Here is a 25,987-nt window from a genome sequence, read left to right on the forward strand (position 1 = left end):
CCGACGGTGAGAGCCTGCGTGGGACAGATCGTGACCTGCTCCTGGACGTCGCAGATGCCCCAGAGCCCACGTGACAGCGGAGAGAAGCTCCTCGACGACCACCTGATTGCGCCCGACATTGCCTGGTTCCGTCCTGGTTCCACCCTGGTCACTGCTGAGTGACCCAGACTCTGTCCCCTCTGCTTTCAGGTACCCTTCGACTTGAGTCCACCCTTGGACTCCACCGGACACTTCATCTTCAACCCGCCTGCAGCCCTTTCAGCTTCAAGCACCAAGAGCCTGCGTGTCAAAACCCGACGCCACTTCGACCCTGTGCACCCACTTCCTGTGGGTGAGGTAACTTTGCTCCGCCGGTGTTCCCACACTGGTGCACATCTCTAGGGTCTGTGTCTTAAGTTTTGTTCATTTAGGTTCAGCGGAAGTGTCCTTAAACTCTAACTTTACACTTTTTACGCACCATTGGTTAACATTGGTGCATGCGTGCGCTTTCCGCACAGCTCCCGAATCCCGAGGGCCATTCCCGACTTCAGCATTGCTTGTCCTGACTGCTCCCAGCGATTCCCTAGGCCCTAGGCCTAACCACTGCTCGAGTGGCATCTCTTATACCACTTGTTTAGTATATGGTTTGAGTGGCCCCCTGCCCTCATCCATAATTGTGCAACTTGTATGTTTAAACAGTGCTTTTGATTTAACGCTTGTGCCCCTTTATTCATAAAGAATACTGGGGATTGTTTTTAGTAATAAATACATATATTTTTATAATATATACTTGTGTGGTGTCCTTTCATTTGATATTACAGGATTGTATGTGGTAAAACAGCTCGCTTAACACGACCTCTTAAGTTAAGCCTTTAGGCTGCTTAGTCCATGCTACCCCTAGGATAGCTTGTCTAATAAGGTTGACTTACAACCAGACACCATAAGGGATTGTTGGGTCTGATATCAGGTGGTTCCAGAATTGGAAACATCACCTATCAGGCCAACTTCTCACAACGGTGATGGATCAAGCCCTGATCTTTGGACTGGGTAAGAGTGGTCTGCTTAATTCAGACACTCTGTTCATCACCACCCCCTTTTCTGTATCGTTTTTGGCCACTATAGGTGTGGCAGGGTATACTCAGACATGAGTCCCTTTCTCACTGCTCCATCAGGATTCAAGCAAGCCGGGCCGAAGAGGCTGAAATGCCAGAAACCGGTCCCCGGTAGCTTGTCTCCTTTCTGGTGAAGAATTGGCTTGGTAGTTTTGTCTGCCCTGTTCCCATGATGCACTGGGCCAGGGACAGACTAATTTGCATATAGCCAGGTTCTGAGCTGGGATGGGGCAGTGAGATAAATAACGGTGATGGATCTAGCCCTGATCTTTGGACTGGGTAAGAGTGGTCTGCTTAATTCAGACACTCTGTTCATCACCACCCCCTTTTCTGTATCGTTTTTGGCCACTATAGGTGTGGCAGGGTATACTCAGACATGAGTCCCTTTCTCACTGCTCCATCAGGATGCAAGCAAGCCGGGCCGAAGAGGCTGAAATGCCAGAAACCGGTCCCCGGTAGCTTGTCTCCTTTCTGGTGAAGAATTGGCTTGGTAGTTTGGTCTGCCCTGTTCCCATGATGCACTGGGCCAGGGACAGACTAATTTGCATATAGCCAGGTTCTGAGCTGGGATGGGGCAGTGAGATAAATAACGGTGATGGATCAAGCCCTGATCTTTGGACTGGGTAAGAGTGGTCTGCTTAATTCAGACACTCTGTTCATCACCACCCCCTTTTCTGTATCGTTTTTGGCCACTATAGGTGTGGCAGGGTATACTCAGACATGAGTCCCTTTCTCACTGCTCCATCAGGATTCAAGCAAGCCGGGCCGAAGAGGCTGAAATGCCAGAAACCGGTCCCCGGTAGCTTGTCTCCTTTCTGGTGAAGAATTGGCTTGGTAGTTTGGTCTGCCCTGTTCCCATGATGCACTGGGCCAGGGACAGACTAATTTGCATATAGCCAGGTTCTGAGCTGGGATGGGGCAGTGAGATAAATAACGGTGATGGATCAAGCCCTGATCTTTGGACTGGGTAAGAGTGGTCTGCTTAATTCAGACACTCTGTTCATCACCACCCCCTTTTCTGTATCGTTTTTGGCCACTATAGGTGTGGCAGGGTATACTCAGACATGAGTCCCTTTCTCACTGCTCCATCAGGATTCAAGCAAGCCGGGCCGAAGAGGCTGAAATGCCAGAAACCGGTCCCCGGTAGCTTGTCTCCTTTCTGGTGAAGAATTGGCTTGGTAGTTTGGTCTGCCCTGTTCCCATGATGCACTGGGCCAGGGACAGACTAATTTGCATATAGCCAGGTTCTGAGCTGGGATGGGGCAGTGAGATAAATAACGGTGATGGATCAAGCCCTGATCTTTGGACTGGGTAAGAGTGGTCTGCTTAATTCAGACACTCTGTTCATCACCACCCCCTTTTCTGTATCGTTTTTGGCCACTATAGGTGTGGCAGGGTATACTCAGACATGAGTCCCTTTCTCACTGCTCCATCAGGATTCAAGCAAGCCGGGCCGAAGAGGCTGAAATGCCAGAAACCGGTCCCCGGTAGCTTGTCTCCTTTCTGGTGAAGAATTGGCTTGGTAGTTTGGTCTGCCCTGTTCCCATGATGCTCTGGGCCAGGGACAGACTAATTTGCATATAGCCAGGTTCTGAGCTGGGATGGGGCAGTGAGATAAATAACGGTGCTGGATCAAGCCCTGATCTTTGGACTGGGTAAGAGTGGTCTGCTTAATTCAGACACTCTGTTCATCACCACCCCCTTTTCTGTATCGATCTTTCTTTCAGGCAGGACTTCCGTCAGCTGCGCGTTGTGCAGATCTTCCTTCCAGGCAGGACTTCCGTCAGCTGCGCGTTGTGTAGATCTTCCTTCCAGGCAGGGGCTTCTGTCAGCTGCGCCTTGTGCAGATCTTCCTTCCAGGCAGGACTTCTGTCAGCTGTGCCTTGTGCAGATCTTCCTTTGATGCAGGGGCTTCTGTCAACTGTGCTCTGTGCAGATCTTCCTTCCAGACAGAGGCTTCTGTCAGTGGTGCCTCGTGCAGATCTTCCTTCCAGACAGAGGCTTCTGTCAGTGGTGCCTCGTGCAGATCTTCCTTCCAGGCAGGGCTTCTGTCAGCTGCGTCTTGTGCAGATCTTCATTCCAGGCAGGACTTCTGTCAGTCGTGCCTTGTACAGATCTTCCTTCCAGGCAGGACTTCTGTCAGCAGCACCTTGTGCAATTGTTTGATTTCCCTGTATTACACAAGCATGTAGTTTTGGGATGTATCTGGCTCCCCTGCCGCCACACGGAAATGGTGGATTGTTATGACTTTTGTTTTATGTGTTGTTAGCGTTTGACACCATTTCTTTTCTTTGTCTCTGTTACTAGTAGCTGATACTTCACCAGGGAGCGTGTGAAGGTCGCATGGGTTGCTGGACCCTAATTAGGTTTATATTTTGCCTTTACATTATCTTTTAAATTTGCTAATATTGTGCTGAGTAGTACTTTAGTTTCGTACATGCCTCTCCGGCAACCCCCGGAGGTTGTGCTACAAAGACAGATCTAGGGTGCACCGAAGTTGTGCCTAAGGCAAGCTTCTGTTGGTTTCACCCCCCATCCGGCTGTTCATATCCGCTACTCATGGGATGAGCTGCTCGCTTTTAAACCTTTAGGTAAGACTTGTTTAGACCCTACTTTGATTCCGTCTAATACTATCAGCAAGAATAGTTGCCTAGATTGTAAGCTCACTCTGAGAACCTACAGAATTGTCAAACTTAGCTCTCCTACACCGCATGTCTTTAGGTTGCCCACTCCTCAGATGGAAATCAGAGGCATGTTTATTAATGCATGGTCTCTAACAGAGAGTGCATCCTATTTTGCGGACTTTCTAGAATCTTGTGCACTGGATTTTGCTTTCATCACTGAGACCTGAGCAGATGCTTCATCCGACCCTGATCTAATTGTTGCAACACCCCCGGTTTTTCCAATTTCAGGCTTGATCATTTGGGGAAAGGGGCAGTGGGTTAACAATCATTTACAGGGACAACCTCAATGCCTCCTTTGAGACATTACCGGCCGCCTCTGATTATGAAGCACGTGCATATAAAATTCCTCTTTCTAATCGTTACTCCTTAAATGGTGTACTTATTTACTGCCCCCCAAAAGCTAGGACAGCCTTCTTAAATAGTAACAATCAGCTCTAGGACATTAAATCAAATTCCCTCGATTTCACTCTACTCAGTGACTTCAATTTCCATCTTGAAAATTCTGGGGATAAAGATAGGATTTATCTCTCAGACCCTGGGGCAAGTCTCGGTCTCACCCCGTTAGTGACGGCTCCGACACACTCAGCCGGCCACTTAGTAGATGGTATTTTCTCAGACAATCCCTCTCTTCAAGTCACTACTGCTCGTCCACTTCTCTGGTCAGACCATCGTGCAGTTATGCTTCAACCGAATTTGGAAGCGGATGTTCTCAGTGTTCATCCGCAGCTGCTGAGGTCCTGATGCCGCTCCTGGGATAAATTGACCCCTGAACTATTGATGGCACAGCTCACTCAATCTTTGCCTGAGATTACTGCAGATTTAGATGCAGCCACGGATGTATATCATCAGTGGATTGATTCCAGTCTCCATTCGTTTGCTCCATTTAAAAATCAGAAAAATAAAAGACTTTTTCTCTCCGAACCTTGGTTTGACGAGAACCTTAGAGCTCACAAACAAGCTGCAGAAGGCTAGAAAGGAAACGGCGCATCCACTATGATCCCTGTGATGAGATCCCTACAAGCAGGCCATTCGGGCAGACCAGGCAGGACTTCTGTCAGCTGTGCCTTGTGCAGATCTTCCTTCCAGGCAGGACTTCTGTCAGCAGTGCCTTGTGCAGATCTTCCTTCCAGGCAGGACTTCTGTCAGCTGCGCCTTGTGCGGATCTTCCTTCCAGGCTGGACTTCTGTCAGCTGTGCCTTGTGCGGATCTTCCTTCCAGGCTGGACTTCTGTCAGCTGCGCCTTGTGCGGATCTTCCTTCCAGGCTGGACTTCTGTCAGCAGTGCCTTGTGCAGATCTTCCTTCCAGGCAGGACTTCTGTCAGCTGCGCCTTGTGCGGATCTTCCTTCCAGGCTGGACTTCTGTCAGCTGCGCCTTGTGCGTATCTTCCTTCCAGGCTGGACTTCTGTCAGCTGCGCCTTGTGCGGATCTTCCTTCCAGGCAGGACTTCTGTCAGCTGTGCCTTGAGCAGATCTTCCTTCCAGGCTGGACTTCTGTCAGCTGTGCCTTGTGCGGATCTTTCTTCCAGACAAGGGCTTCTTTCCTCAATGATCAGTTCAAAGGTCAGGAGAGGTAGAACTGGTCTAGAGCATCTTCTTTATTGCAGTTAAACTGGTCAAGCCACAGAGCTGGAGCTCTGAGATGAAGGAGAGTCTGGATATTCCAAGCTCCGTAGAACATTAAGACAGTTCTACCGCATCCACCACACACTACAAGACTCCAAGAGTCATCGCTACAAGTGCTGCTCCAAGGTTTAATTCAACCACTGTATCTGAACATCCCCTGACAAATGCTAACTAGAGAATGAACATCCTGCCTGCACCAGCAGAGCGCAGACAGCTTTTCAAAACCTCAAGGTACATGGACTTTCTCTATCTGTCATAAATGAAGATGTTAAACCTTGGCAACATCAATCCCCTTTGGACAAGGTCCTCCATGTTGCTATCAGAATGTAACTCATCCTGCGCAGACACAAACCCCTTAGTCCGTATTGCATGAAGCTGGGTGGTTCTCACGCAGAAGAGAGCCTTCCACAAATTGCTGACATTTTCTTACACTCTCTGGACAGCCGTGGCAACACACAGACCAACTACACCCCCTCAGCGATCACCCGTCCATCTGCCAGGATCAAGACTCAGATCTTTCAACCTTCTCTGTTACTGTCCTTGGAACGGCCCATCTCTGAGATTCATGGAAGCGCCACCCTCAGTGAGCTCAGAGTTGCCTTTCAAAACCATCTCATGAGAGTGGAAGAAAAGAACTTTCCCAGGAGTGTTGTTGATGCGTTGCCAGGAGTGTTCCCGGCAGGTACATTCCTGGTGCAGTTGGGTGAGTAGTGAATAAATCTTACCCTTAGACCACCAATGACACAAAAGTTTGAATACCACATAGACATTGCCCTTTGGGGGGTGGGGTTACACAACACCCACTCTCATGGACTATTCACCAGAATGTAATGTGGCCAAATAATAACCTTTGGAAAAAGTAGTTCTGCGTTCATCAGACTTAAACTGTTTAGTAGTAGACAAATCCTACTCTGTCTGTGCCTCTGTCCCCTGATCTGACATTGTGTGCACCTCAAAGGAGCCTGGATGGAAGAAATAAACAGCAAAGGAACGTTCCCAGCACAAACCACCAGCATGGATTTCAATCACTCGTTCAGAGCTGCTTAACTGCAGGTCTCCGCACTGCATATCAGCATCTCTAAAGGCAAACACTGTCGAAGCAAAGGGAGGGGGAGAGCCCTATGATCCTCTAGAGCCTAGGCCGCTCACTAGAAAACAACGACGAAGTACAGGACTCTAACAGAATAAACCGATCCAACTCAAATATGAGGTCAACGTATTATTTATCGCCTTAATGGTGCAAAAGTCACTCTGGAATGGAATCAATACTATTCGAATAATCAATGTTTGATTTATAATAGAGGCATTGCTGTGCTGCAATAAAAGAAATCAGCAGCAACAATAGCTATTCTCACAACAAAGTGTACTTATTTCAAGTTTGGTTTGCATATTTTACAACAAAGGTATAAAGCGACAACTGATAGACAACATTATAAAGCTTACCAACTTGCCTTATAAAGGTTACTGGTATTTTTAGAACAACACAAAGGTTAAGGAGAAGCAGAAGTATAAAGGTAGACAGTGTATCCGCAAAGGCGGACAATAACCCCTTATTAATAGTGACCACATAACAACAGTCTCCAGGTAGGAGCGCCTAATTACAAAAGACCTGCAAATACGGTGAACGACTACAGCGCATCAAACTGTGACTGTGACATTAAGCTATCGAAACATTTGAATTCTGCATTTGCTCTTCTCGTTAGGTCTTGATCCTGAAAGATATAGGCTGATGGGTTTCGGGCTTGTGCTTTATACACGCTTCAGGACTTCGCGGAACGAATGTCACCCAAACATCGCACCATTTGAGGAGGCCATTGGGGTGAGAGTTGGCCGCGTAAAATGGAGCGCCATGATAAAAGAACTGTTTGAAGAAGCACTGGGGTTACCAGCTTCCCAAAAGGGCATGTCCTCTGTTTCGATAGCTGTCCAGAGGGCCAGAGATCTGGGTGGGACCACAAATGTAAGCAATGGCCCGGAGCCGCCATGGCTAACTTGTAACTCCTGGGTCAGTTTGCTTGTGTGGTTGCGGCAAAGAATTGTAGTATGCTGATATGGTTGGGTTGGGTTGCGAACACGATCCACAAACTGGCATGTGGACACTCACTTCGGGATCCTTGCTGCCTGGCAGCTCCTGCCACCCAACGAGCAGGTCTTTTATAGCTGAGATGTGTGCGCCCTGCCAGGCTGTTCCAGTTGTGCTGGCATCACCGAGCTGCACTAGATGAGTGCAGACAATGGAGCAGACCACCCGAGGGAGCAACAAACCTGGAGGTTCATGGTGACAAAGAGTAATTCTTTTTAAGATTACTGTGAGGGTGTTACCAGTACTTCTTTAATGCAGTATTTTCATGGAAACCTTAAAAAAAGGTTAACACTTGCTACAGTATGATTGCGGGTACTAAAAAAGTAACATCTGATAGCACAGTAAGAAATATCACGTTCTCTCTTTTTGCAAATTATGCTCGACTGATCTTATACTCTGTACAGCACATCCTATAATTTGTGTAGCCTATTTTATATTTTGTTTAATTCTTTCTTTAAACTATTGGCTTTCCTATTCAAATTTGCTGTCTCTCACAGGCAGAGACGTCCTAGCACTGTAAAAATATACAAGTCACTATTCCCTAGTGCACCAACCAGGATTCAAATTAGCAACCCTCCAGTTTGAGATGAAGACATCAGAAATTATACCACTAAGCCCAGTGCCCCAGGCGATCTGAATGGCGTCTGAGTTGAGCCCATTTACGTAAACGCAGGCCATAGGCTGGGTGCTCAGCAGCTTCATACGTGATCTCAAACTCCCTGACATACCAAGCAGCCTAAAGCCGCCTAAACATCTCGATCATAAAAGGCTACTCCAGGGAGTCAAACGCCTTATCGGCATCAGCTGACTTCATGTTTGGGTTTACGTAATGCAGCACTGCGAATACTGCGAATACCGTCCGTAGATGAACCGCTGTGGATTTATGTGGGATAAATCGCAGCTCTACAGGGGAGACTATTTTCTCTAGTAGGAGGGATAGCCGAGTCGCATCACCTCAGGCAGGAATTTATTATCATTGTTGTGCAGTGACAGAGGGCCGTGGTGCAAGTTGCTGGTCTAGTCCTGAGCTCCTGGACACAGGCGTGAGGTATAGACCAGCTGTGAAGTGCGCCGGTTGATTTTAGAACCGAGGCACTTCACCAACGGATTTTCAGAGATTAGTCACGTTCTTTCTGTAGTCTAGCTAGATAGAAATAGTGCAATTTTCTGCCAGGCTTAGGCGCAGGTTAGAGCACTTCGGTGCGTCAGTTAATTTAAAGTAAATAGGAAAAAAGAAATATAAAGAGAAGAATTAATACTTACCCATTGAATACTTCAGTTCCTGATTTCTTCGTTGCTTGGTTGACAGCGGAGGCTCCAGAAAGTTTCTAAGGGAGAAGTAAGAAGAATTCAGAAGATAAGAAAGTAAGGCAGAGAGTGAACGAACAAATGAGTGAAAAAGGATAAATGAACCCACAGAGTTAAAGAGTGCTAAAATGTTGTTTATAATGCAGGTTACCAAAGAAAAAAATAGTTATATCGGAGAATAGATGAGGAGCAAAACCCATAGGCACTCTGGGTAAGGAAAGAGAGAGAGAGAGAGAGAGAGAGAGAGAGAGAGAGAGAGAGAGAGAGAGAGAGAGAGAGGGTTAGAAAGTGGAGAAGGAATTGAAGGAAATTAGTAATGGTGTGCTTTTATGTTACTGCGATTTCCACTCATGTTTGAAGAGAGAGAGGGAATAAGAAAGGCATAAAATGGAGTACGGAAGAAAGGAAGAAACAGAGTGGAAGAGCCAGAAGGTCAGGCAGTCTCTTCTCTGTCCTATTCCCCTTTCCTCCGGCTGGGTTCGCACGACAACTAATTAACTGTTCAGTTGGTGGCTGGGCTGTGGGAAAACCAATGGTGGAATTTGGAAACTCTCATCATTCTGCTCCTGGGACTGTTGGCACTGTGAGTAACCACGACCCTTGACAGAGTGAAGTGCCCACGTCAATACTCACCCGAGCAGAATGGCTAAAGGGTTCAATTAAAATAATGTAGGAAATATTCTTAAGGAGATTCAACAAGAGTTCATAGGAGTCAGGGAGAAAAATTAGGTAATCAAATTTGAAATGAAGGCCCACATTTTCTTAACTCAGTGCTCGTTGTACTTCTTGTGGCGGCCCACTGTGTTCCCAGATGCACAATCTTGTATAGCTTTCATCTTGTTGTAGCTCAATGGAGACGCAGCTTCGTGGTCAATGCCCCTGGTCACCCAAGACTCACCAATTTTATATAACTTTGAGGAATTCAAGAAAGAGTTTTTGCCAATTTTTCATCGTCGGAAGGAGGCACAGGCTACGGATAATGAATTACTGGAGTTGAGGCAAGGGAATCGAGAGCTTGTCACTTACCTGGCCCAATTTAACAAACTTGTTGTCGAAACTGAATGGCTGGAGGCCAAAAGGGCAACCTTGTTCTATCGGTGTTTGAAAGATGACTTAAAGGATGCTTTGTCACAGATCCCAAATTGCCCTACAGAAGTTTCAGCTTTGATTGATCTCGTTTTAGAGATAGACTATCGACAAACGGAAAGAGGGGGTGAAAGATTACGTGAATTTTGGCCCAGTGTACCACACTTAGACCGGGTCAGAGCAGAGGTTGTAAAATCTGGTGATAATTAACATGGAGTCGAACCTATGCAAATTGGAACTATTAGAGGCCCCCTTTCCAAAGAAGAGAAAGAAAAGCATTGACAGAATAATCTATGGCTTTATTGTGGTATCAGTGGACATTTTGTAAAAAAGGAATGTCCCAAGAAGCCAAAAACCTTCAAGAAGGAAAACTCTCTGCACCACCAGTAGAAGGAGTTGGGCTGGTGGTTGCTAACAAGGATACAACTCCAATTTCTCATCAAGTGGCCAATACTCTACAATCTTCCGATCCGCACCTCATTCTGACGATGACCCTAAGATCTTGAGACAGAGTTCTTTCAGGAGTGGCCGTGATGCTGGACTCCGGTGCTACAGGGAACTTTTGTCACCTCAAATATGCCTCGAAAATTGGTCTGAGGCATTACCTAAAAATAGAAGTAAGGCAGTTAGTGCTGTTGAGGGTATGAGGGTACAAATGCATCTTCTGGCCCAATAACCAGTCACGCACAAGTTGTGGAACTTGTCTCTGTCGAAGGAAAAAAGGAATAGATTCAATTTACCTTGATCTATGCTCCGCAGTTTGGAATCATCCTGGATTTGCCTTGGTTAACTGAACACAACCCAACAATTAACTGGAGTGAACAAACCGTGAAGTTTAACTCAAGTTATTGTTAGAAGAATTGCTTCGGAGAAAAGCAGAAAGAGTAAGATGGAAATCCAGCAGCTTTATTATGCGAGCAAAAGATGATGGTGTGTGAGGTGCAAACTGTGAGTCTTCCGGTAGAATATCAAGAGTTTGCTGAAGTTTTCAGTGAATTGGAATCAAAGAAGTAGCCCTCACATCGGTCGTATGACTGCAAAATTCGATTTGGAACCTTGATCTAACCTTCCTTGCAGCCAAATGTATGCGCTTACTGAAGCTGAAAACCAGCATCTTAAAGATTGCATTCAGAAATACTTAGAAAACGGGTTCATACGACAATCACAGTCCCCCGTTTCTTCACTATTATTTTTCGTTCCGAAACGTGATGGAGATCTGAAAACGTGTATGGATTATTGTGCCTTGAACAAGATTACAATAAAGAATCGTTATGCTCTTCCCCTGATTTCAGTCCTTCTAGATCAACTAAAAGATGCCAAAATCTTCATGAAGTTAGATTTACAGGGGGTGTGCCATTTAATTTGAATGAGAAGTGGAGACGAATGGAAAACAGCATTCATAAAAAAGTATGGTTTATATGAGTACCAAGTGATGCCCTACAGTTTGAGCAACGCTCCTGCAGCGTTCCAGTACTTAATTAATTATGTCCTGAAGGAGTTCATTGATCAATGCACGATTGTTTACATCGAAAACATTTTCATTTATTTCTCATCAGAAGAAGATCAGCAACAGGTCAAAAGAGTATTGCATTGCCTGAAGGAAAGCGAGCTTTACGTAAAACTTAAAAAGTGCGCTTTTGGAGTGAAACCTGTGGATTTCTTGGGATTTGTAATTGCTCCAGAAGGTCTTACCATGGATGCTAAAATGAATAAGGCATCCTTAAATCGGCCTCCTCCAACCTCTGTGAATGAAATTCAGAGGTTAATCGGGTTTGGAAATTTCTATCGCAGATTCATTCAAGAATTTTCCCTGACGGTACCTCCAATTACTAAATTGCTACAGAAAGGAGTACCTTTTTAATGGTCTGCCGAGGCAGAAGATGCTTTCCAGTTCCTGAAGAAGAGTTTTGTCCACTGCGCCAATTCTGCTGCATGCGGATCCTACGCAACCGTTTTACCTGGAGACTGATCCTTCTAAACAGGCCATCGGAGAGGTACTTTCACAGAGACATTATGAGACCGAACAGTTGCATCCGGTGGCATATTACTCTAGAGAATTGCAACCAGCGGAAATAACTGATACTATTTCGGATAAAGAACTCCTCACTTTCAAAGATGCCTTCCAAGAATGGCGACATTACCTTCTCAGAGCAAAACGTGGTGACGGTATTCACCAATCACTGGAATCTTCAGTTTCTGAAGTGTACCAGAATGCTCACACCATGCCAACTTAGGGGGTCCCTGAGTTTGGCCAATTATGACTTTGTAATAATTATCGGCTGGGAAGAAATAATGGGAAGGTAGATGCCTTGTCTCGCATTGACACAGATGGAAGAAAGAGTCCCATTAGAGATTGTTGGACTTAGCCCTTTATGCAGGGTCATCCATGAACTTTTTGCCTTCCTCCTGTATTTTGTCTGACCTGTTTTTATTGGTTTAATGACTCTGGGCACTTTACCACTGCTGATTAGTGCTAAAGTGCATATGCTCTCCCTATTATAAATTAATGTATTAATCAGTGGTTCCATGTTTGGCTATTTGGTGTATTTATCAGACCCTAGTCTAATGTACTAAGTGTGCCCAGGGCGTGTAATTCCAAATGCTGCTGTTGGGCTTGCAGCACTGGTTGTGCCACCCACAGAAGCGGCCTTGTAAAATGTGTATAAGGTCTGCCATTGCAGAGCCTGTGTGCAGTGTGGTACTCTCATGTTGACTGGGAAAGTGCACCCACTTGCCAGTCCCTAAACCTTCCCCTTTCTTCATATCAGACAGCCCTAGGGTAGGCAGGGTGCATTGTCAGTATAAGGTAGGACAAGCCCTGATGTGTGTGGCATGTCCTAATAGTGAATTACAGCCATTTTCGTTTTATCACTATTGCAAGGCTACCTGTTTTCCATAGGCCAGAATGGGCTGTTAGAATTGTTACATTTTATAATCCTAACTGACTCAGAGAACATGGTAGAAATTCGAGTTTAGTATGCCTGAACTCAGAATAATAAAAATACATCTTTTGTGAAGTTGGTTTTAATCTTCTGTGCTTGCAAATACCACTTTTAGAAAGTAGGTATTTGCTTGCCTAACGTTTCAAGCCTGCCTCTCCTAGGTTGTGTATTCCTTTGTCTGATTTTGTGAGTGACAGTGCTGGGGGATTCTGAGAGACAGGATGAGTAACCGAGTGGTGAATAGAGAGATCTGCATCTAGATGGGAGGGAGGAATTGCACCTCAACTCTGAATAGGGCGGTGCCTGCCTTCCACAATGCTGACTCCACCTCCTGGGAAGCGGCTGATGTCCCTGCCCTGCACACTGAAAGAAGAGTAGGAGTCCTGTAAACAAAGTGCTCCAGGACTGTACTTGCCTTCCACAATGCTGGCTCCCCTTCCTGTGGGGCGTCTGATGTGCATGCCCTGTACTGTGAAAGGAAAGGAGAAGTCTGGTAAACAGAGTGCTTCAGAACTGGTTTGGACTGGGCAGAGACCTCTCTCCCCCTCAGAGAACAAAGGATTTTGGGGTATAAATATTGAGACCCTGATCCCATGAAATTAGATCACTTTGGACTACAAAAAAAACTTTTACTGAGGAGAGGAACCTGAAGAAACTGACAAGAGACTATTCCCAAGCTGAAGTGCTGCTTGGGGGATTGGCCTGCAGTGGTGGCCTTACTGCCAGAGGAAGGAGAAATAAACTCTGTGTACTTTGCTTTCAACTTGTGAAGGATCTCCAAGGGCTTGGAAAAGAGCTTGCCTCCTGCTGAAGTCTCAGGGACAACAGACTTCACCCCCAGCTCCCCAGAGTTCTTGTGGAAGTACCTGCTGCTGTTTTGGGCCTTCTGAGGAACTGCGTGTCGCAAGGAGCTGGAAGCAACTCTCAATGAGAAGAGGCGTGTCGCAGTCGCTGTGCCTGCCGTCGCAACTCCGAAGGAGGGTGTCAGCGCTGGAACTGTCGCACTGCACCGCATCGGAGAGAAGCGTGTGGCAACAAAGAGGAAGCGTGTCGCCGTCGCTGCTGCTACCGTCTCAACTCCGCAGGAGGGTGTCACCACTGTAGTTGTCGCTTTGAACCGCATCAGGAGAAGAATCTCGCAACAAGGTCGGAGCATGTCGCCGTCGCTGTGCCTGCCGTCGCAACTCCGAAAGAGGGTGTCGCCGCTGGAACTGTCATATTGCACCGCATCGACCAAGAGCACCTCGCATCCCCCGAGAAGCGTGCCACGGTTGGAGCTGCTGCCTGCGCATCTTGGATGTTGCCGCTGTACTTGTCGCATCGTCTGGAAGCTCCACGCATCGTGGGTGAAGAGCGTCCCCCCCTGGAGCTGCTGCCGTCGCTTCTTGGATGTTGCCGCTGTAGTCCACGCATCGAACCGAGATCTTCTCGCATCCCCAAGAAGCATGCCGCATCTGGAAGATCTTCATGTCTTTATTTCTTTGCACCTGAACTTTGCCGCATTTCCCATCGCTGCGACATTGCTTGTCGTGGAAGCGCAACGCAACCTAAGGTACATTGACGCAGAGTTTCACATCTAAGAACTGAACTGAACTAAGCTTAAATCTACCATCTTAAAGTAATCATAGTGTGTATTTTTTGGTTTATGTTCTTGTGGTAACACTATATAAAGTCTACTTTTTTATATAAACCATGTGTGGTGTCCATTTGTAGTGTTGTCACTGGGTTACTGTATGTGGTCACAACTGCTTAACTTCCAATGCCTCAGAAATAAGCCTTTACTGCTTGTGCCAAGCTACCTAGAGGGTGATCAGGGGTTATTTTAGGAGTGTAATCCCCTTGTACTGACTAGAGGAGAGGGTCCCTCACAAGTACCTACCTGTGCCAACCAGAGACCCCCAGATCTAACAAAGATCAAAAGATAATTCTTGAAACTTAGATCGTTGGAGCCACTAGTGAGAAAACTGTCGTAGACAGGGTCAATGAAGCCTTAACTTCTGAAGAAATGCGGACCTGGGCAGAGAAGGAGTCAACTCAAGAAATTGTCGATGGATTACCGTTTCATTCCAAGGCCTTGTACTTACCAATCAAAGAACTTCAACAACAAGCATTGATCGACTGTCCTGACAGTCCATTGGCTTGTCACCCTGGAATCCATCACACAGAGGAGTTGTTAAGGAGACAGTTTTGGTGGCCAGGGTTGTCCAAAGATGTTTGAGTTTATGTGGAAGTCTGTGAGATTTGTGCAATGGGGAAGACAGATAAGTTGGCTCCTCGGGGTTTATTGAGACCTTTGCCTACCCCTCCATTTTCCTGGCACACTGTGACTATGGATTTGATTGTTGAATTGCCTTCTAGTCAGGGATTCAGTTCAGTATTAGTCATAGAAGAAGCCTTCTAAAAAATGGAGCTTTGTGTTGCCCAGAAAGGGAAGTCAACTGCAAAACAAATAGCCACACAATTCAATCAAAGTGCTATTAAGATACATGGCATTCCAAAGGTATTGATCACAGATCTGGATCTCAATTTCTATCCTATTTTTGGAAGGCTTACACAAGGGGTTTGGGAATTGAGACACGTTATTCAATGAGTTTTCATCCACAAACAGATGGTCAAACTGAAAGGGCCAATCAAGAGTTAGAAAAGTATCTTATACTGTTTCTCTTGGATCAAGAGGGAGAGTGGCTTGATCTCCTTTGGACCGCAGAGTTTGCACATAATAATGCTAAGAATGCCTCTACTGTTTTTTCCCCTTTCTACTTGAATTATGGAAGGCATCCAAATTCTGTGGTTTCCTCTAAAGAAGTGTCGGTGCCTGCAGCACAAAACTTTGTACAACATCTTATCAAGGTACACAAGTCTGCCACCAAGAACTTAATGAAAGCTAAGGAACGCTACAAGCAAAGTGCAGATAAAAAAAGAAGACCTGAACTAGATTTGAGTACAGGGGACAGGGTTTGGTTAAGCACAAGAACCTAAAGCTTAAAGGAAATAGAAAGTTTCAAACCCGATTTATAGGTCCATTTCTTGTGGAGCAAGTAGTGAATCCAATGACTTTCAGACTAAAACTACCACCACATCTAAAAATACACCCAGTGTTTCATGTTTCTCACCTTAAAAAGGTTTCACCTCATCTGAAAGAATTGAGAAACTGAGAACCTATTTTAGTGGAAAGACGAGAAGAATTTGAAGTTAAAAGAATCCTAGTTTCAAAGCCCATTAGAGGGAAAATGTTCTATCTTGTAGACTCGAAGGGTTTTGGCCCAGAGGATAGGTTGTGGGTGGAACAATCATATGTTCATGCTCCCTGATTAACTAAGATTTTTCACTCGTAAACTCCTCACAAACCTCAGCCCGGAGGCTTAACCATGCGAGGGGGTACAGTCAGGGTTCAGGAAAAAGGAATCAAAGCTCTTCTTTGTCCCGTAGTATCTGCAATTGAACCGGCTTTGCAAAGATCACCCGCTCGCAAAAGGTCGCGGGTGATTATACTGCGGAACCGGGCATTCTCCCCTGTACTACCAACAGGGAGGACCGAGGTGGAAGTTGCCGGTTTAGTCCTGTTGTACTGGACACGGGCACGAGTTCTAGACAAGCTGTGAAGTGCGCCGGTTGATTTTAGAACCATACACTCATCAACGGATTTTCTGTAGCCTAGTTAGATAGAAAAAGTGCAGTTTTGTGCCAGGCTTAGGTGCAGGTTAGAGCGCTTCGGTGTGTCGGTTAGTTAGGTAATTTAGAACTAGAGAGAAATACCAATTTAAAGTAAATAGAAAAAAATATATAAGGAGAAGAATTAATACTTACCCATTGAATACTTCAGTTCCTGATTTCTTCGTAGCTTGGTTGACTGCGGAAGCTCCAGAAGGTTTCTAAGAGAGAAGTAAGAAGAATTCAGAAGATAAGAAAGTAAGGCAAAGAGGGAAAGAATGAAGGAGTGAAAAACAATAAATTAACTCACAGGGTGAAAGGATGCTAAAATGTTGTTTATAATGCAGGTTACCAAAGAATAAAATACTTATATTGTAGAATAGAAGAGGAGCAAAAGCCATAGGCACTCCGGGTAAGGAAATAAAGAGAGAGAGAAAGAAAGTGGAGAAGGAATTGAAGGAAATTAGTAATGGTGTGCTTTTCTTTCACAGCAATTTCCACTCATGCTTAAAGATGGAGAGGGAGTAAGAAAGGAATAAAACGGAGTAAGGCAGAAAAGAAGAAGTAGAGTGGAAGAGCCAGAAGGTAAACTTGTAAACTTGCAGATTTATATAGCGCAATTGCTGCCCGGAGGCGTCCAAGCGCTACGATAACCAGGACCTACTGTTGAGCAGAGGGAGGAAGAGCGGCAGTTAGTGGGGGGCTGTAAACAAAAAGGTCTTTAGTTGTTTACGAAACACGTTGAGGTTCGGGTTGGCTCTGAGATGGAGTGGCAGAGTATTCCAGATCTTGGAGGCATTGTATGCAAACGTCCTTCCGCCAGATCTGGATCTTTTTATTCTTGGTACCACTGCCAAGAAGGTCTGACCGGAACGGAGACTGCGGTTAGGGGTGTAATGAGTGACCAGATCTCGGGTGATGCTGGGGCCTGTGTCCCAGAAGGCTTGACGGGCTATGCATAGTGCTTTAAACAGAACTCTCTGCCGAACCGGTAGCCAATGAAGGCTAGCCAGTCCAGCCCTCACTGAGTGTCTACGGGGGATTTTGAGCAGTAGGCGCGCTGCGCAATTCTGCACAATCTGCAGCCTACGAAGGGTGTACTCTGGGGCGCCGAGGTAGAGTACATTATTGAAATCAAGGCGTGAGTGTATGAGACCTTGTATAGCCACCTGTTTTGCTTCCATAGGAAGGAGGGGGGATATTTTATTTAGCATCCTCATGATGCCGAAACAGGTAGCTGAAAGTTTTGTGGCTTGAACATTGAAGGACAGAGATCTGTCCAGCCACACTCCGAGGCTCTTAATGTTATTTTTGGGGGGTGGTGGGGGCCTAGACAGGGGGGGGCACAGGGTGGGAGGAAGGCCACAATCAAAAAGGCCAAGGAGCATCAGCTCTGTTTTGTCCCCATTCAACTTAAGGGATGATGAAGACATCCAGGTCTTCACTTCCTCCAGGCATTCTCTAAGCCCTCCTGGCGGAGGTCGGTTTGCCTCCTGCGCCAGTGAGACCACCAGCTGCGTGTCGTTAGCATAGAAGGTCAGGCAGTCTCTTCTCTGTCTCATTACCCTTTCCCCCGGCTGGGTTCGCATGGCCACTAGTTAACTCTTCAGTTGGTGGCTGTGGGAAAACCAGGGGTGGAATTTGAAAAATCTCATCGTTCTGCTCCTAGGAGTGTCTACACTGTCAGCAAACACAACCCTTGACAACAGGCCTCAACTCCTCTGTACCCCCTGGACAGGCCTCACCTCCTCTGCAACCCCTGGACTGGCTTCACCTCCTCTGCACCCCTGGACAGGACTCACCTCCTCTGCACCCCTAGACAGGCCTCTCCTCCTCTGCACCCATAGACAGGCCTCATCTCCTCTGCACCCCTTTGGACAGGACTCACCTCCTCTGCAACACCTTGGACAGGCTCACCTCCTCTGTACCCCTTGACAGGCCTCATCTCCTCTGCACCCCTAGACAGGCCTCATCTCCTCTGCACCCCTGGACAGGCCTCATCTCCTCTGCACCCCTGGACAGGCCTCTCCTCCTCTGCACCCCTAGACAGGCCTCATCTCCTCTGCACCCCTGGACAGGCCTCTCCTCCTCTGCACCCATGGACAGGCCTCGCATCCTATGCCCCCTGGACAGGCCTCACCTCTTCTGCATGCTTGGACAGGCCTCGCCTCCTCTGCCCCATGGACAGGTCTCACCTCCACTGCACCCCTGGACAGGCTTCTTGGTGAAGGATTCCCATTAAGGACAGAGGAGCCCAGAGTTCAATCCACCCCATCCAGCGCCTCTGACTCCGCCCTGAGTCTCGGCGCGCTATGCACAGGCCCCGAAGAAAGACACTGCTCCCCTGGACAGGCCTCTCCTCCTCTGCTGCACCCCTGGACAGGCCTCACCTCTTATGCACCCCTGGACAGGCCTCAGCTCCGCTAGACAGGTCTTTCCTTGCCTGACCCCCTAGACAGATCTCGCCTCCTCTGCACCCCTGGACAGGCCTAACCTCTCATGCAGCCCTGGGCAGGCCCCTCCTCCTCAGCACCCCTGGACAGGCCTCTGCTCCTCTGGACAAACCTCTCCTCGTCTGACCCACTGGACAGGCCTCTCCTCTTCTGCACCCTTAGACGGGCCTCTCCTCGTCTGACCCCCTGGACCGGCCTCTCCTCCTCTGCACCCTGGACAGGCCTCTCTTCCTCTGCTACCCTGGGCAGGCCTCAGCTGCTCTGTACCCAAGGACAGGTCTCACCTCATCTGCACCGCTGGACAGGTCTCTCCTCCTCTGCCCCCCTGGACAGGCATCCCCTCCTCTGCCCTCTGGACAGGCATCTCCTCCTCTGCACCCCTGGACAGGCCTCACCTCCTCTGCCCCCTGGACAGGCCTCACCTCCTCTGCACTCCTGGACAGGAATTCATCCTCTGCCCCATGGACAGGCCTCTACTCCTCTCCTCCTCTGGACAGGCCTCTCCTCCTCTGCACCCCTGGACAGGCCTCCCCTCCTCTGCACCCCTGGACAGGCCTCACCTCCTCTGCCCCCTGGACAGGCCTCTCCTCCTCTGCCCCCCTGGACAGGCCTCGCCTCCTCTGACCCCTGGACAGTCCTCACCTCCTCTTATCCCTGGACAGGCATTTCCTCCTCTGCACCTCTGGACAGGCCTCACCTCCACTGCACCCCTGGACAGGCCTCTCCTTCTCTGCCCCCTGGACAGGCCTCTCCTCCTCTGCCCCCCTGGACAGGCCTCTCCTCCTCTGCCCCCTGGACAGGCCTCTCCTCCTCTGCCCCATGGACAGGCCTCTCCTCCTCTCCTCCTCTGGACAGGCCTCTCCTCCTCTGCACTCCTGGACATGCCTCACCTCCTCTGCCCCCTCGACAGGCCTCACCTCCTGTGCACACCTGCACATGGCCCGAAGAGAGACACTGCTCCCCTGGACAGGCCTCACCTCCTCTGACCCCCTGGATAGGCCTCGCCTCCTCTGCACTCCTGGACAGGCCTCTCCTCCTCTGCACCCCTGGACAGGCATCACCTCCTCTGCACCCCTGGACAGGCCTCTACTCCTCTGCACCCCTGAACAGGCCTCACCTCCTCTGCACCCCTGGACAGGTCTCTCCTCCTCTGCCGCTCCTCTGGACAGGCCTCACCTCCTCTGTACCTCTGGACAGGTCTCTCCTCCTCTGCACCCCTCCTCTGGACATGCCTCAATTCCTCTGCTCCTCCTCTGGACAGGCCTCACCTCCTCTCCTCCTCTGGACAGGCATCTCCCCCTCTGCCCCTCCTCTGGACAGGCCTCTTGGTGAAGGATTCTCAGTAATGACAGAGGAGCCCAGAGTTCATTCCATCCCATCCAGCGCCTCTGACTCCGCCCTGAGCCTTGGTGCGCTATGCACAGGCCCCGAAGAGAGACACTGCTCCCCTGGACAGGCCTCTCCCCCTCTGCCCCTCCTCTGGACAGGCCTCACCTCCTCTGCTCCTCTGGACAGGCCTCACCCCCTCTGCCCCCTGTGGACCGGCCTCTCCTCCTCTGCACCCCCTGGACAGGCCTCTCCTCCTCCGCACCCCTGGACAGGCCTCTCCTCCTCTTCACCCCTGGACAGGCCTCACCTCCTCTGCACCCTGGACAGGCCTCACCTCCTCTGCACCACTGGACAGGCCTCACCTCCTCTGTACCACTGGACAGGCCTCTCCTCCTCTGCCCCTCCTCTGGACAGGCCTCTCCTCCTCCGCCCCTCCTCTGGACTGGCCTCTCCTCCTCTGCCCCTCCTCTGGACAGGCCTCTCGGTGAAGGATTCTCATTCAGGACAGAGGAGCACAGAGTTCATTCCACCCCATCCAGCGCCTCTGACTCCGCCCTGAGCCTCGGCGCGCTTTGCACAGGCCCCGAAGAGAGACACTGCTCCCCTGGACAGGCCTCTCCCCCTCTGCCGCTCCTCTGGACAGGCCTCACCTCCTCTGCTCCCCTGCACAGGCCTCTCCTCCTCTGCCCCTCCTCTGGACAGGCCTCTCTGTGAAGGATTCTCATTAAGGACAGAGCCTCTGACTCAACCCTGAGCCTCAGGGCACTATGCACAGGCCCCGAAGAGAGACACTGCTCCCCTGGACCTGCCCAGAGGCGCCCTCTGGGGGCAGGACTGTGGCTTGGACCGAGGCGCTTTAATCCCACTCCCCAGAATCGAGGCGCTACACACGAGGCATGTGTTTTTTCCGACCTCAGAATGAGAGAAATGAGGGAAATGTCCTGATCCATTTCGCATCTTTCAGCCCCTTTAATGTATCGAATAGCGTCACTTGACAAGGTGAACCTATAATCATTTTGCATTTTTCACCCCACCCTTCGCCCACGCAGACAGGAGTAAGAGTTAATACATCACCTACTTCCCAAAGTTCTTTACATTATTTCATGTAAGGTAATAAACTGCTTCCATCTCAAATTTCGAATGACAATAGAATTTACTACAAAAGACTAAAATAATCCTGGAAAAGAAGATCTATCCTAATGTGATTTGTGCAGATTCAATAAAGTGCAAATTCTTACTCATCTTCAATCTCCACTTTGAGTTTGAATCCAGACACGTAGAGGGTCCCAGATTTTCATACCTTTATTACACTGAATCCTCCCTTTTCGCCTATATATGGCTGTTTCTAGACATTGCTAACTACCTACCAAGCCTTTGTTGTAATGTCGGTGCATTAGCATCCAACCAGGCAGCCGCAATACACATTCGTAAAACCGCCATAGAAATAAAAATCAGTTCATGCCTTGCCCTACGCCGATTAGTCTCAAAAGTCCCGAGCAGGATTACACACTCAGGGTCTGATTCTGATGCGGGTTGGAAATGCTTCTCGACCGAATCGGGTTGGAAATGGTTTCTGACCCACTCGGATCGGGAGAGTCCGACCGACCAAGTACGATGCATCCGGATGCCTCCAGATACGATTTGGTTGGACTGGGAGCACATGTTCCTAACCGCATTATAATTGGGCACTGGGTCACTCCCGATACTTTTTGGAAGGAGCAAATGTCATTAGGAGGCCTTCCTAACCGCATCAGAATCAGGCCCTGGGTGGGAATGCTTTCCAACCCGCATCAGAATCAGCCCCTATGTGTTATTTCAGTTTTTAACACCTCTGATAAAAACTTTGTGATATCTTTATAACATTTCTGCAAAACCTGACATGATGCAAAAATATGAACACTCTCTGCATTACAGACTGCACAGCGAGGACAACATGTTCCCTTCCCTCAACCCCATTTCGAGATTTTGTCAGGTGTATCATACAAAAAGAAACACTTTCTATAAAACTGTGCCTGTGACCTAGCTGATATCAAAACCGTATGCAATAACTCATGAGCATAAAAAATGTCTCGTCGGACACTCCTACCTTCACCTTTCATTTTTTGGCGGTTTTTCCATATCATCTGGGAGGGCTGCTTACTTTATTTTGGATTATCCTTTCAATAATTTAAACTTTCCCAAATGTAACCTGTCCCCCTGCTTTCTGTTCAAGAAGATCTCTAATTTGAAGAAATTTTTAAAATTCCCACCAATTCAAAGTAAAATCTTCTTTCAGTTCTTCGAAGGATCGAAGACCAGTTTGGGAAAAGAAACAGCCAATTCTTTTTACTCCTGCTCTCTTCCATTTTCCCATACAATACTTCTTGGAGTGTAAAATTATTATTTAAGGCTGTGTGGAATGATAATCTACCAATGCCACATGCTCTCCGTGAAGCACTCCATGCTTTAAAAACACTAAAGATGGTTTTGAGCCGGACTGTCTTGCAGTAGCTGTCATGCAACTGATGCCACAGACAGCCACTGGTTTCTTTCCTTAATATAAGTTTAAAGGGGGAGGGGATCTTATCCATCTGCCCATTGTCCATCATCATTCTTTAGCTCACTCCATCACCCCAGTGCAGACATGGCCATATGCAAATCAGTCTGACCTTGTGCCTCATGGGAACAGTCCAGCCCGAACTGCCAAGCCATGTGTTCCCTGGACCGGAAGCAAGCATCCTAGGACCAGTTTCTGGTTAATGATCCGTCATCAGCCAGGCTAGCTTGAATTCAGTGGCAAAGTGAGCACGGGACCCACGTCTGGACATACTCTGCCAACTTAGGGCCAACAAAGCGATACTAAAGGGGAAGATGGACGAAGTGTTGAACATTGCAAGCACTCACCCCCAGTCAACTGATCTGGGTTTAATCCAACATCATTCTTTAGCTCACTCCGCCACCCCAGTTCAGACATGGCCATATGCCCTGAAGGCATGCCAAAGGCAAGTCAGTCTGCATGGACGATGCCCAGTGACAGGAACCCTGGTCTTGTCCATTCCCACTACTACCTACTGTGACCCTCCGCCACCCTTCCACATGCTGGTGCCTCACCTCCCCACACAACATCGAGGGAGCCTTCTTTTGCGCTTCCTGCAAGTTTTCACCCACACCCAACACTCACCGCCTCCGCACCAGCAGCAACCAACACCCCACTCTCTCACACACACAGTCTCGCAACTAGTCACACAACACTCCGCACTCGAATGCAAGTTAATCAACGTCCGCTCACTCACCAACCAAGCCACAAAGATCTGGGACCTACTGCACAACAAAACACTGACCTACTTTTCCTCACAGAACCCTGGCTAACCCTGCATCAGCACCTGGCATCTCCACAGCCACACCCCCCCAGGTGTAAGATCACCAGGCAAGACAGACTTCACAAGCTCAGAGGCGGAATCACCATCATCCACAAGAACTCCATTCCAGACACAACATCACAGCCAACTTCACCCTAAGCGGCATTTTCATCTGCAGACCACCAGGACCGCACACAAACTTCACTGGTTCCATAACGGACAGACCAAGCCCTCATCAAGTTCAGCATCCTGGTCCAACACACACAACCCCACCGGACCAGCCCGCAAAAACAAGAACAGCCTCACTGACAAGGATTGGAACAGTGCTCCCACTTACAATTACTACTCCAGGAAATGATCGGAGTAACCCCTTCTTTCCTAAGCTCCCGCGATAAACAGGATTACTCAGTTTTGTTGACGGAGTTTGTTGGCCAACGTTTCTTCAGCTGAGCTCTTTGGTGGTGAGTACGCTCACACTGTGAGTGATCCAGCCTTCACTTGGGACAGAGAGGATGCCCCCCTAGTGAGGGCTGAGAGAGTCAGAGAGAGCTGATTCCTTGGCGTTTCAAGCCTCGTCATAGTTTTGGTTCTTACTCGAAGTAAGAGACTAAATGTAACCTAATTTCTTGTGCTACCACTAAAGATCATTATTAGTCGAAACAATTCCAGGGAAGGCAGCTCCATAGAGACAAATCCGTTTGACTGAGGAGTAAAGAACATGATTCATGAATATTATTGTTCAGTTCATATAACTATCTTTCTCAGCCAGATGACTTAACCTGGGGCATTGAAATATTGAAGAAGAGGGAGAGAAATGTTTAATGAAACTCTTTGCGGAATGTATCCTTGTAGCAGTGTCTAGAATCGGGTGCAGCTAAGGTGTTAAAAGGTTAGCGTTGAACAAGTGACTTCACCTTATCACCTTTATCTTACAGCCTAAGTTTAAGAGAGCCAGTATAGAGCAGAAACCCTCGAAAAAGCAGAATAGAGAGAGAGAGAGAGTTGTTCTAAGTTCACCAAACAGGGTAAAAAACCTAATCCTTCAAAAGCGGGGGAAGTTTTATGGGGAACTCAAAACTCAAGTTCCATCTGAATATTATGTGTGTTCTCTTTTTTAAATCTCGCTCCTCGCAGTTCCTATCTCCTAAACCCCTTTCCCTTGCCTGGCCACTCCAATACTCTGCGCTAATACAGCATTCAGAGTTGGTGGTGCCTAGGGGTGGATCTCTCGATCTTACTACAGACCCCGAGGAAGAACTGATTGAGAGAAAGACACCACTGTCCTCCCACTGCTGAAGAAACCCCCTCAAACCCGTAAACGCTCACCAACCACAGGCCGATCCCCCTGCTACCATTCTCGGTTTACGTCCTGGAGAAAATGGTCAACAGACACTTTGTAGAATACCTCAAGGACCACGAGCTCCTCAAAACTACTCAGTCTGGTTTGAGCCCCAACCACAGCTGGGAAACTGTCCACATCCCCGCCATGGATGACATCCGCATGACTCTGGACACAAGAGACATGGTGATCTCATTCTCCTGGTCCTCTCTGTAGAGTTTGAGACAGTCTCCCACCCCATCAATCAATCAATCAATCAATCATGCCATTTGTATAGCGCACTACTCACCCGGGAGGGTCTCAAGGCGCTTGGGGGAGGGGTATGCTACTGCTCGAACAGCCAGGTCTTGAGTTGTTTCCTGAAGGCGAGATGGTCCTGGGTCAGCCGAAGGTGGATGGGGAGGGAGTTCCAAGTCTTGGCAGCCAGGTAAGAGAAGGATCTTCCTCCGGCGGTGGCTCTTTGGATGCGTGGTACGGCTGCGAGGGCGAGGCTGGTGGACCGTAGCTGGCGGGTGGGCGTGTAGAAGGTCAGGCGGTCGTTGAGGTACTTGGGGCCCAGGTCGTGGAGAGACTTGTGTGCGTGGGTGAGGAGCCGGAACGTGATCCTCTTGTCGACGGGGAGCCAGTGCAGGTTCCTCAGGTGGCTGGAGATGTGGCTGCGTCGGGGGACATCCAGGATGAGTCGGGCGGAGGCGCTCTGGATGCGCTGGAGTCTTTTCTGTAGCTTGGCTGTGGTTCCGGCGTAGAGGGCGTTTCCGTAGTCCAGTCGGCTGGTGACGAGTGCCTGGGTGACAGTCTTCCTGGTCTCGGTCGGGATCCAGCGGAAGATCTTGCGAAGCATACGCAGGGTGTTGAAGCACGATGAGGAGACGGCGTTGACTTGTCTGGTCATCGAGAGGGAGGGGTCCAGGATGAAGCCCAGGTTGCGTGCGTGGTCGGTTGGCTTGGGTGCGGTGCCCAGGGCTGGGGGCCACCAGGAGTCGTCCCAGGCGGAGGGCGAAGATCCCAGGATGAGGACTTCCGTCTTGTCCGAGTTCAGTTTCAGGCGGCTGTCCTTCAT

At 48.6% G+C, this 25,987-nt stretch overlaps 1 long non-coding RNA gene across 1 annotated transcript in view; it reads right to left on the bottom strand.

Moving 5' to 3' along the window:
• LOC144806254 (uncharacterized) overlaps positions 1-25,987 on the bottom strand; it is a 62,005-nt gene that overhangs the window by 23,548 nt on the left and 12,470 nt on the right. Inside the window, exons 2-3 of the long non-coding RNA XR_013605743.1 lie at positions 16,625-16,689; positions 8,745-8,809 (exon numbers count right to left, since the gene is read on the bottom strand). This is a non-coding gene — a long non-coding RNA (uncharacterized LOC144806254). The remainder of the gene's footprint in view (positions 1-8,744; positions 8,810-16,624; positions 16,690-25,987) is intronic.

This window comes from Lissotriton helveticus (genome assembly GCF_964261635.1).
Source record: "Lissotriton helveticus chromosome 1_1 unlocalized genomic scaffold, aLisHel1.1 SUPER_1_unloc_57, whole genome shotgun sequence".
Lineage (NCBI taxonomy): Eukaryota > Metazoa > Chordata > Amphibia > Caudata > Salamandridae > Lissotriton > Lissotriton helveticus.